Genomic DNA, 9,642 nt, shown 5'->3' with positions numbered 1-9,642 from the left:
ATCCAAATTTGCGAAATGTACCCGATTGTGTATGAGGACATGAAAAATCGTTTTAACCTTTAGATTTGCCGCAAGGATCTCTTGAAGAATTGATGAATATTGTGGTGTAACTGCTTCTTGATACCATTCCTCAATGTAGTCTTTGGGCTGCATTCTAGATCCTTTGTCCATAAATGGTTAGTAAAAACAAAAACAAATAAAATACACTCTAAACTGAAAGCTAGTTCCTATGCACACTTCCCCAGCAACAGCACCAAAATGTTGGGGCAAAGTGATTGCCTATCATTTAATTTGTCAACCCAGGGGTTTCGTAAACTTGTGAAGCATGCGTGCACTGTATGTGCTAGAAATTTCCTTTTAGTTTAGATCAATCAAACTACAAAATAATGAAAATTAGTTCATCTAATCTATGAAATAAAATAATGAAAATGAAATTCAAGTAACCTGTGAAATAAAAAAAAAAAAAAAACAACTAATGTATACTTAGTTACTCCAACATTCAATTATGAAGTGTTACCTTCTTGAGATGATGTGTAAGCAACTATTTATACTTTAACTTCTAATGTCCTAGAAAAGCAAGTAAAGTGTGCAGAAAATAACTTAGTAATTGCATGTATCAAATATTCAACCATTTATACAAAAACATAAGAAGCTACCCTATTTAATGAAGTTCCACTAAAATCGCATATAGTTACAACCAAATAGCTCATAATGAGACACATATCCCCTAAGTGTCTCATAGAGTTCTAATCCAAATAAGAAATGATGAGACACCTCATAGAGTTACAATCCAAATAGGACACATATCCTTCTTCGAACTTTATCCAAATCTCCTTTGAAGGGAATTCGAATTTGAGCATTGGAGGCCACATAAGGGTGCCTTGGAAGCTTCCAAATGACCTACACATGTCATGAAACTCAAGCCACATATATAGATACATGAAATCATGTTAATTTCCTAGTTTTTAATCATAAATTTACTTTAAACACATAAAATAAATAACTTTGGTAAATAAGGATCCTAACCCATATATTTATGAAAATGGTGGCTAATGAAAGGTTATATGGTTATGGAGTTGCGATATGTGAGTGAAATGGTGGCGATAAAGGTGAAAGTGGATGTCATTTTGAAGACATTTTGGAGGCCCAACAGTTGGACCATGTCAAATCAAAAACTACAAGTCGACTTGGAAGACGAAATTCGTCCTCCACAACCACATATAAACACACTTAAGGTCACATCATTTGGAGGCATCGCATCACACCTTATCTTCATCTGATTGGTTCGTACAATTTTGAAATTGCAAGGCCAATTTCACACGTGTGAAGGAGAGAGAGAGAGAGAGAATATGTTGACCAACGTTGACTTTGGTTTTTCGGACTGTTTGACCAACATTGATTTGGATGGTTTTGACTTTGTTTTATTGATTTTTGGATCTATTTGGAAGGACGAGTTGATTGGTACATTGAAAAAATATTTATGTGCACTTTGACCAATGTTTTTGAGGTAGGATATCTATAGGTCAAACTTTGACTTTGACCAAAATTTGTGGGCATATTTTTGGGAATGCTTTGACCAATTTTAACCAGGCAATGATGGCCACATTCTTTGATAGGTAGACCAAAATTTTTTGAGCACTTTGAAAGTTTACTGTTAACTGGTTAGGGAAACGTTGACTATTATTGAGTTTGACAGAAAATTGCAAGATTCAAGTTTGACTAGATTTGACTTTTGAGCTCATATTCGATTATATATTGGATTATTGTTTGGGTAGTCAAGTCTTTGACCATTTACAGATTATGCGTGTATTTGGACTATGTATCTCTCTATTGGAAATTTGATTATAATCTAATAGAAGAAGAATTTGGAAAGGGCTTTCCCCCTTGTGGGGCCTTTCCCTAGTCTTTGACCAAATCTTTGTGTCTCTATTGTTCTTGGTTGTCTTCTATTATGCATTTGATTTTATTTTCTACCTACAATTTCTTACTGTTATTGAAATATTGAGGATAATTGGATAAAGTGATTGCTATTGGAAGAAGAATTGTTAAAAGTGATTGTTGCAACATAGGACACTAAAAAATTAACACCTAAAGCCCAACTAGGGAGTATGCTAGTGAATGAGTATTGACAATTCTCATCATTGTTAAGCACTCATGTAAAAAAAGAGAAACCAATGAGACTTGGATAATTTCAAACAAGTTACGTACTCATGAAACAACTTATGAAAGACATAATATGATAAAAGTGAGGTAAAGAGGGAAAACATAGTTGGAAGAAAACCCCCCTTCAAAATTCATTACATACTATGTCAACTATGTAGTTGTTAGGAAGAAGGATGGTGTTGTTGATAAACCCCATAATGAATATGACCTTGGATCTATGCAATACCATCATACAATAATTCTTTCACTGTTGGTTGATTCTTTTACTTGCTAATAGTATCAATGAGGGCTCTTGGAGAACCAAAAAATTGAAAACGCATTCCCTATGGCTAGGAAGTTGCACCCACTAGCTGACTAGCTGATTATAGAGTATGATGCACCTTCCATATCATGTGATCTATATATGTAATGGCCTTATAATGTATTTCTAAATATGATCCTAAATTTTGATTACAATTCTAATCCAAAGAGTATCCACAATAATGTTGATCTCCCTCAACAAGAGGTGTTGGAGAACTTGCAGTAGCACTAGTGCAAGGTATCAAAGAAAAATGCTTTGATGTAGCCATATGATGAAAGGAACCTAAGTCCAAAATAAATTTATTATATGATTAACAATAGCAATCAAGTCATGATCCATACCTTGATTCTTTGGTGGCTTGTATTCAATATTCTACTTGAAATTGTTTGGAATTTCATCATTTAGATTATGTTGTTGATGTATTTTGGACATTAGATAAATTTTCTTCTCCATACAAGAATTCTCTAGATGGAACCCACTGTTGCAATAGCTACACTTTTTCTGTCCTTCTTATATTTTTCTCCATGTGGAATATTATTCTTCTTACTAGGTTGAGAGTTCTCTCCATCTATATGATCAATATCCCTCCTTTTCTACTTGCCTTTCTTGATATTTTCTTTCACTATAAGTGCATAGGGTGTGGAAGACTTAAGATCCCCAATGTGTATGATCTAATGTGTATTGAGGACCTAATTTAGAAAGTATAAAGGGGATAAGTTTTTCCTCCTTCCTATCTATCCCATAATCTTTTACCTATCTCATTTGATCCTTGAACCTTGATAAGGAGCCTTTTAAAGTCTTGAAATGGTTGGGATTTAGAGAAATCATCTCATTCTCTAGCTGATGTCCCTTCAACTCATCTGGCTTGCCAAACAATCCCTCCATTTTTGTCCAAACTTCCTTAGGTGTTCAACATGACTCAATATGAAAGAGTACATCAAGGGATATAGAAAAAAAATGTATCTTATAGGCTTCATCCATCCTATTGAAGTATTTCAATTTCTCAATTGATGATGTAGGCTCAATTTAGTACCCATTGTAATCATATAAAGTCCCTTACTGTAGAGCAATAGAAGGATATTTGGCTTCTAGTGAAAGCGAGTGAAAGGAGTGAGGGTCATTTAGGTTGGTCCATTCTCTATGAGTTATTCCAATCTTGTCAAATATGCAATAACATATTAGTAGTTTTCACAAACTCACTTATGATTTGGTGCCTGTTGCAATTTGGGGCAACTATGGGATGAATTTCCCCATAAGAACCCAACTACCCCAAAAGGAGAATTCAAATTGGATAAAAGAATTTTTATTGATGATGATTTTGGCACTCCTATTTTATTTGATGTGACAAAATTACTTGGGAAAGTAATCATCATAGCATTTGGAAAATATATTTAAATATTATTTGAATTTAAATTTTCCCTTCATATACAAGTCGATCTTCCCCAAAGGTTGTGTCCCTTCATATGATGAAATAAATATAACTTTGTGTCTATTCTTCTCCATTTGGAACATGCAACTCGACCTATCTATGGCATCTTCTGTGGCATATTGTCATCTATCTCTGTGGCCTATTGGAATCCATTTGTGACCTAATGGAATCATCTAATGCGTCCTATCTGATGCAATCTCTGTGACCTATCTTATGTGGTATGCGACCTCGTTCAATTACCTATCTCTTTGGATCTAATGTAGCCACCTCATTCATATTTGCAACCTCTTCTTTTATAGTTTATATGGCCCATTTTAGTGATATTTTTGGCCCTAATTGTGATATATCTGTTGGAAAATGTAACTATGTCCGGTCTTCTTTAATGTACTTGAGTCATCATGTAATGTACTTTTAAAAAGAATAATGAAAAAAAATTATTATTATTATTGTGACTAATTAAAGCATGGGTTTCATGCTTGGGTCACCTTGTTTTAGGTCAAATTCCCCATTGAGGAATTCTAGGATTTATTCTGAGTCAATAGAGTCATTGTACTTTTAAAGAAACCCTTATTGGGCTTTCAAATCATGTAGAAAGGTTAAGTATTGATTCAAATATGATTTATGTATCCTCCACACCATGTTGGCCTAGAATAAGATCAAGTCGGTCTAAGGACCCTATTTGAGCCCACATGGAGCCTATAAATACAAGCTCGTCGAATTCATTTGGAGCATCATTCTCTCACACAAGTTTGATATCTCTTGTAGCTGGCAAAAAGTGTGAAGTTCACTTGTAGCTGGGAAAAGGTGCGAACTTTGTTTTCGGGAAGCCAAAGTGAATGCGGGTTTGGGGAAGTCTAAGGAGAAAGGAAAAGTCAAAATTTTGGTGCCTCTCTCTCTCTCTGTTTTGTGGTCTGGATTGGGAGATCAAAGTATCCTAAGTTTCATTATTTCCGGAAGTCATCTGTTTCTAGAAGTTGTTGCCTAGTTGAAGCTGCTGGAAGGGGTCGAAGATCTGGAAGGATGACATGGTGTGGAGGGAAGGTGTGGTCTTGGTCTAGGGTGAAAAGTCTCAAAGAATACTATTGAAAGGAAGAATTATCTTGACTAAGTTTTCCCCTTGAGGGGGGTTTTTCCCTGGCATAGTGTCTATATCTTATGTCTCTTGTTTTGTGATCTTCATAAACACATAATATGGTAATTTCTTGATGAAAAATAAGATAATAAAGAAGTAAAAGAATCCAACACATTCACAAATAATTATTAAGAAAGGATAATCAAAATCTAATATAACTACTTTGATTTTCCAACATGGTATCAGAGCTAAGGTCAAGAAAAGTCGAATATCACTTTGTTGGCATGGATTATCTCTCTGTGGTGAACTACATAAGAATGGGTTTCAACATTGTTGCAAGATGGATCAAAAAGGTCATCTATTACCTGTTCAACAAGGACAAGAGTCAAGGATTCTTGGTTGCTCTTACAGGTTCTCTTATAGATGACAATGCATGGATCATTGATAGTGTAGCATCGAGATACATGATAGGTGAAAGTAAACAACTTCATACACTATCAAGGGATCCATATTCTCATGTAGTGGAATTGGGTGACAACAAAATCTATGTTGTTAGAGGCCTGGGATCAACATCGTTGAAGCTGGATAATGGATCAAAGCTGCATTCTATATGTTCCAAGTTTGAAAAAGAATTTTATTTTTGTTGTCTATAAGATAAAAGGGAAATAATTGCTTGTTGATGGAAAATTATTGGTTTGGTAAAAATACTCTAGTATTGATAAATCTAAGGTTATTGGAGTTCGTGAAACTAGTGAAACTAGGTCTAAAGAGATATTATACTTCATCCATTCTGATGTGTGTGGGCCCATGTATGACAAATCACTTGGAGGTCATCTCTACTATGTGACATTCATTGATAACCATACTAGAAATACATGGCTATACCTTCTCAAGACAAAATATGAAGTATTTGATAAGTTCAAGGAGTTTAGGGCTGAAGTGGAAATAAAAACTCTGAGGTCTAACAATGGTGGGGAATACACCTTAGGAATTAATCACATTGTATAAGGAAGAAGGTACTAAGAGGGAGCTCATTGTTCCCTATTATCCCAAACAAAATGGATTGGCTAAAATGAAGAATAGGTTAATTGAAGAAGGAATTTGAACCATGCTCCTTGATCAAGATCTACCAAAGTTCTTATGGGGAGAAGCAGCGATGACAGTCGTATAAATTCAAAATAGAATTCCTCATAAGATTCTTGATAATACTACACCCAAAGAAGTATTCAAAAGAAGGAAGCCGAGTATGGATCACCTCTGAATATTTGCAAGTCCAGCATATATTCATGTTCCAAAAGACATCTGCTATATTCTCAAGGAGTATGAAGGAGGACCTCTCAAGACAAGGTTTGTCAAGGAACAAAGGTATGCTTTAAATATATTGATTTATGTATATTGAAAGGATTATTCATTTGACAGTCTATTACTAACATTGTTATGTCCAGCTATATTGAATCATAATGATTCTTGTTTTGGGTGATTCATCTCTTGATAAATCTACCCACCCCACTCAACTGATTTTGTAGAACACTAGAGAGGTTCTAGAAAAACCTAACCAGAGGGTATGCTAATGCAAATTTCTGAAAACCTGAGTTGCTTAGGGATATTGTGAAATTCTATTTGAAGTTTTATTGATGATTTCATGTTTTGGATTTTGGTATGATCAGGAAAATATAACTTTCTAGGGTTGAATGATAAGGTATAAAATCTTGAACCTTTAAAGTTTTGGTAATGTTGGGTTTTCTATGTTTCTACATTGAAACCCTAAGTCATTAAGATTTGGTGGAATGTGTTAGCAAGACCCTCTCAATGTCTTGAGAATGGTTTCCTTGGTATGGGTGTGTTTTTTTTATCAAACCCTATTCTAATCAAGTTTGTATGTCTAGCTCTTATTTAATATTTTTGTAAATTGGGTTTGACTAACACATGATATGAAATATATTTTCATGATAATGAAATCTAGGTATATATAGATATGTCATTTTTGGTTGAAACCCTAGCTTGTTCTAGGTCGGATGTATTAATGTTGTTGGACATATGATATTCTTATGAATGAATATCAATTCCTAGATATGTGTGTTGACCTAGTCATTGATGGTCATAAGTCTTAGGATTTAATGGAAGTCCTTGTCTAAGATTCCAGGATGACGATATTTGGAAATCTAGGGTTTGCAGCTAAAACCTAGTAGTAGTTAAATTATCTAGTATATAACAATCTGAGATATATTTATTTGATGATTGTTGAGATTGTGAAAATGGAATTATAGGGTTTTGGAGGTTAACCTTAGTAGAAGTAAAATCTTTGATTTATGCTGATAATATGATAATTTGAGATTTGTGTAAGATTGTTGAAAACTGAGTTTTGGTTGGGATTGATGGTTGATTGAAAATCTAGGGTTTACAACCAACCCTAGTGGAATCTCGTCATGTTAATGACTAAGTTGGGATTGATTTTGATTGACTCCTTTATGAAATCTAGGATTTGTATGAAACCCTAGTAAGAAGTCTAACATATGAATTTTGAAAGCTTGTTGGATTGTTTAGATAATCTTCAGCAAAATCACATAATCAATCTTTTGTCGACGCGTTTCGAACCAACCAGTGTGGTTCATCGTCAACTTGTCCTGACGATGAACCACACTGGTTGGTTCGAAACGCGTCGACAAAAGATTGGTTATGTGATTTTGCCGAAGATTATCTAAACAAGCTTGTTGGGTGTTTTATATTTGTATGAATTTCTTCTAAGGTTTGCTATATGTTGTAGTAAGGTATGTCATACCTTTGGAAGAAACATCGAAACCCTAGATGGAATGAAAATTGTTAAGAAGTAGTATAGGGTTTATGATAAAGACCTTAGCAAGATGTTGAAGAGTATATGTCTCTTGTTTGTAATTACGTTTGGGTATCTGATATGTATAAAATTGAAATGCTTCTGTGATTCTAATATGGCTAACTTCGTGCTTCCATAGATTTGGTTGTACTTGTTATCTAAGTTGTGAAGGTACACAATTTTCAACTTGGTGAAGATGCTTAATGTGACAAGCATGATGAGGATGATAATCACTCTGACAAAATAAGAAGTTGATCTCCCTAAGGAAGCCTACATAGAAGAGGTCTCCCTATGATTAAGAGGGAGTTTGGAAGAATACATGCTTCCTAGCTTAGAGGGAGGGACTAACTTGGTTGTGATCAATGAATTTCAGAGGATATGTTGCATGAGAAGTAGGAAAGGAAAGTATATAACTAAGGAATATTGTGTCTAAGATTTGGTTGATATTCCTACTAAGTTTAGGAGAAACATCTAGAAATGACCCCAGAGGTTTGTATGTGATTATGTACATTTGAAAGTATATTATTGATTGGGGTTGTGTTTGTACAGGTGAATCTCTCGAAAGTTTTGATAGTATGATGGTTATCGATCAGTTTGATCGAAATAGATTTGTAGTCCTTGATCTACCAGGTCAAGGGGTGTTGAGGCTTTGTGAGTGAAGCATTTCCTGGGAATAAATTTGGCCAGAACTTTGTGTTGATGTTTGGGTCCCGAATTTGGAAAGATGGTGTTGGTTATTGAGCTATGTTTTGGATACACACCTGGATTTTTGGGTTGATGGTTAGCAAGTAAGCCTGATGGTACCTAGAGGAGATGAAAGCGTGATTCCATCTTATTCCCACTTGGATAGATTACCTTGGCCAAGAATCTAATCCATGGCATTGTGATGCCTAAATGTTGAGAGACCAATGGATAGATATCCCTGGTCAAGAATCTAGTCTTTGGCATTGCAGTGCCTAAATTGTTGAGAGACCAATGGATAGATTGCCTAGTTCAGGAATCTAGTCCATGGCATTGTGGTGCCTAAAGTTCTTCATGGTTCATATAGTTTGATATCTTCCATTGTATTTGTACATTATGAATACCTCCCTAGTTAAGAGGGAGCGTTGGAAAATGTAACTATTTTCGATCTTCATTAATGTACTTAAGACAACATGTAATGTACTTGTCAAAAGAATAAAGAAAATAAATTTTATTATTATTATTATTATTATTATTATTATTATTATTATTATTATTATTATTATTATTATTATTATTATTATTGTGACTTATTAAAGCATGGGTTTCATGCTTGGGCCACCTTGTTTTAGGTCAAAGTCCCCATTGAGGACTTCTAGGATTTATTCTGAGCCAATAGAGTCATTATATATTTAAAGAGACCCTTCTTAGGCTTTTTAATCATGTAAAAAGGTTAAGTATTGAGTGAAATATGATTTATGTATCCTCCAAACCATGTCGGCCTAATGACCCTATTCTACCTTGTTAAATTTTCTGAGTGTTCTATGTTGTATCAGTTACTTTAGCCCAATTTACCTTTTTCAGTAACAATGCATCCAATTATTAGCAGTATAATCAATCATAAACGTAACTGAAGAAAGAGAAATATATGCAGTGACAAAGAAGACAACTCCACAACCATAAGAGACAACAAAATGGTCCAAGACTAGGGAAAAACCCCATAAGGGGGAAACCCTTTCAAATATTCTTCTTTAATAGATTGTCATAAAAAGTTTTCAACAGAGAGTATGAGCCCAATGCATATGTTTGTAGCGGATACTAATAAATCAGATCTACAAATCTATAGATCTATACAACAACATAGATAAACCCAGATCTGCCAGAGC

Source organism: Pinus tabuliformis, chromosome 2_1 (genome assembly GCF_031772625.1).
Source record: "Pinus tabuliformis cultivar Carrire ecotype Pingquan chromosome 2_1, CPIR1, whole genome shotgun sequence".
NCBI classification, from domain to species: Eukaryota; Viridiplantae; Streptophyta; class Pinopsida; order Pinales; family Pinaceae; genus Pinus; species Pinus tabuliformis.
Note: the sequence above shows the minus strand (reverse complement) of the source record.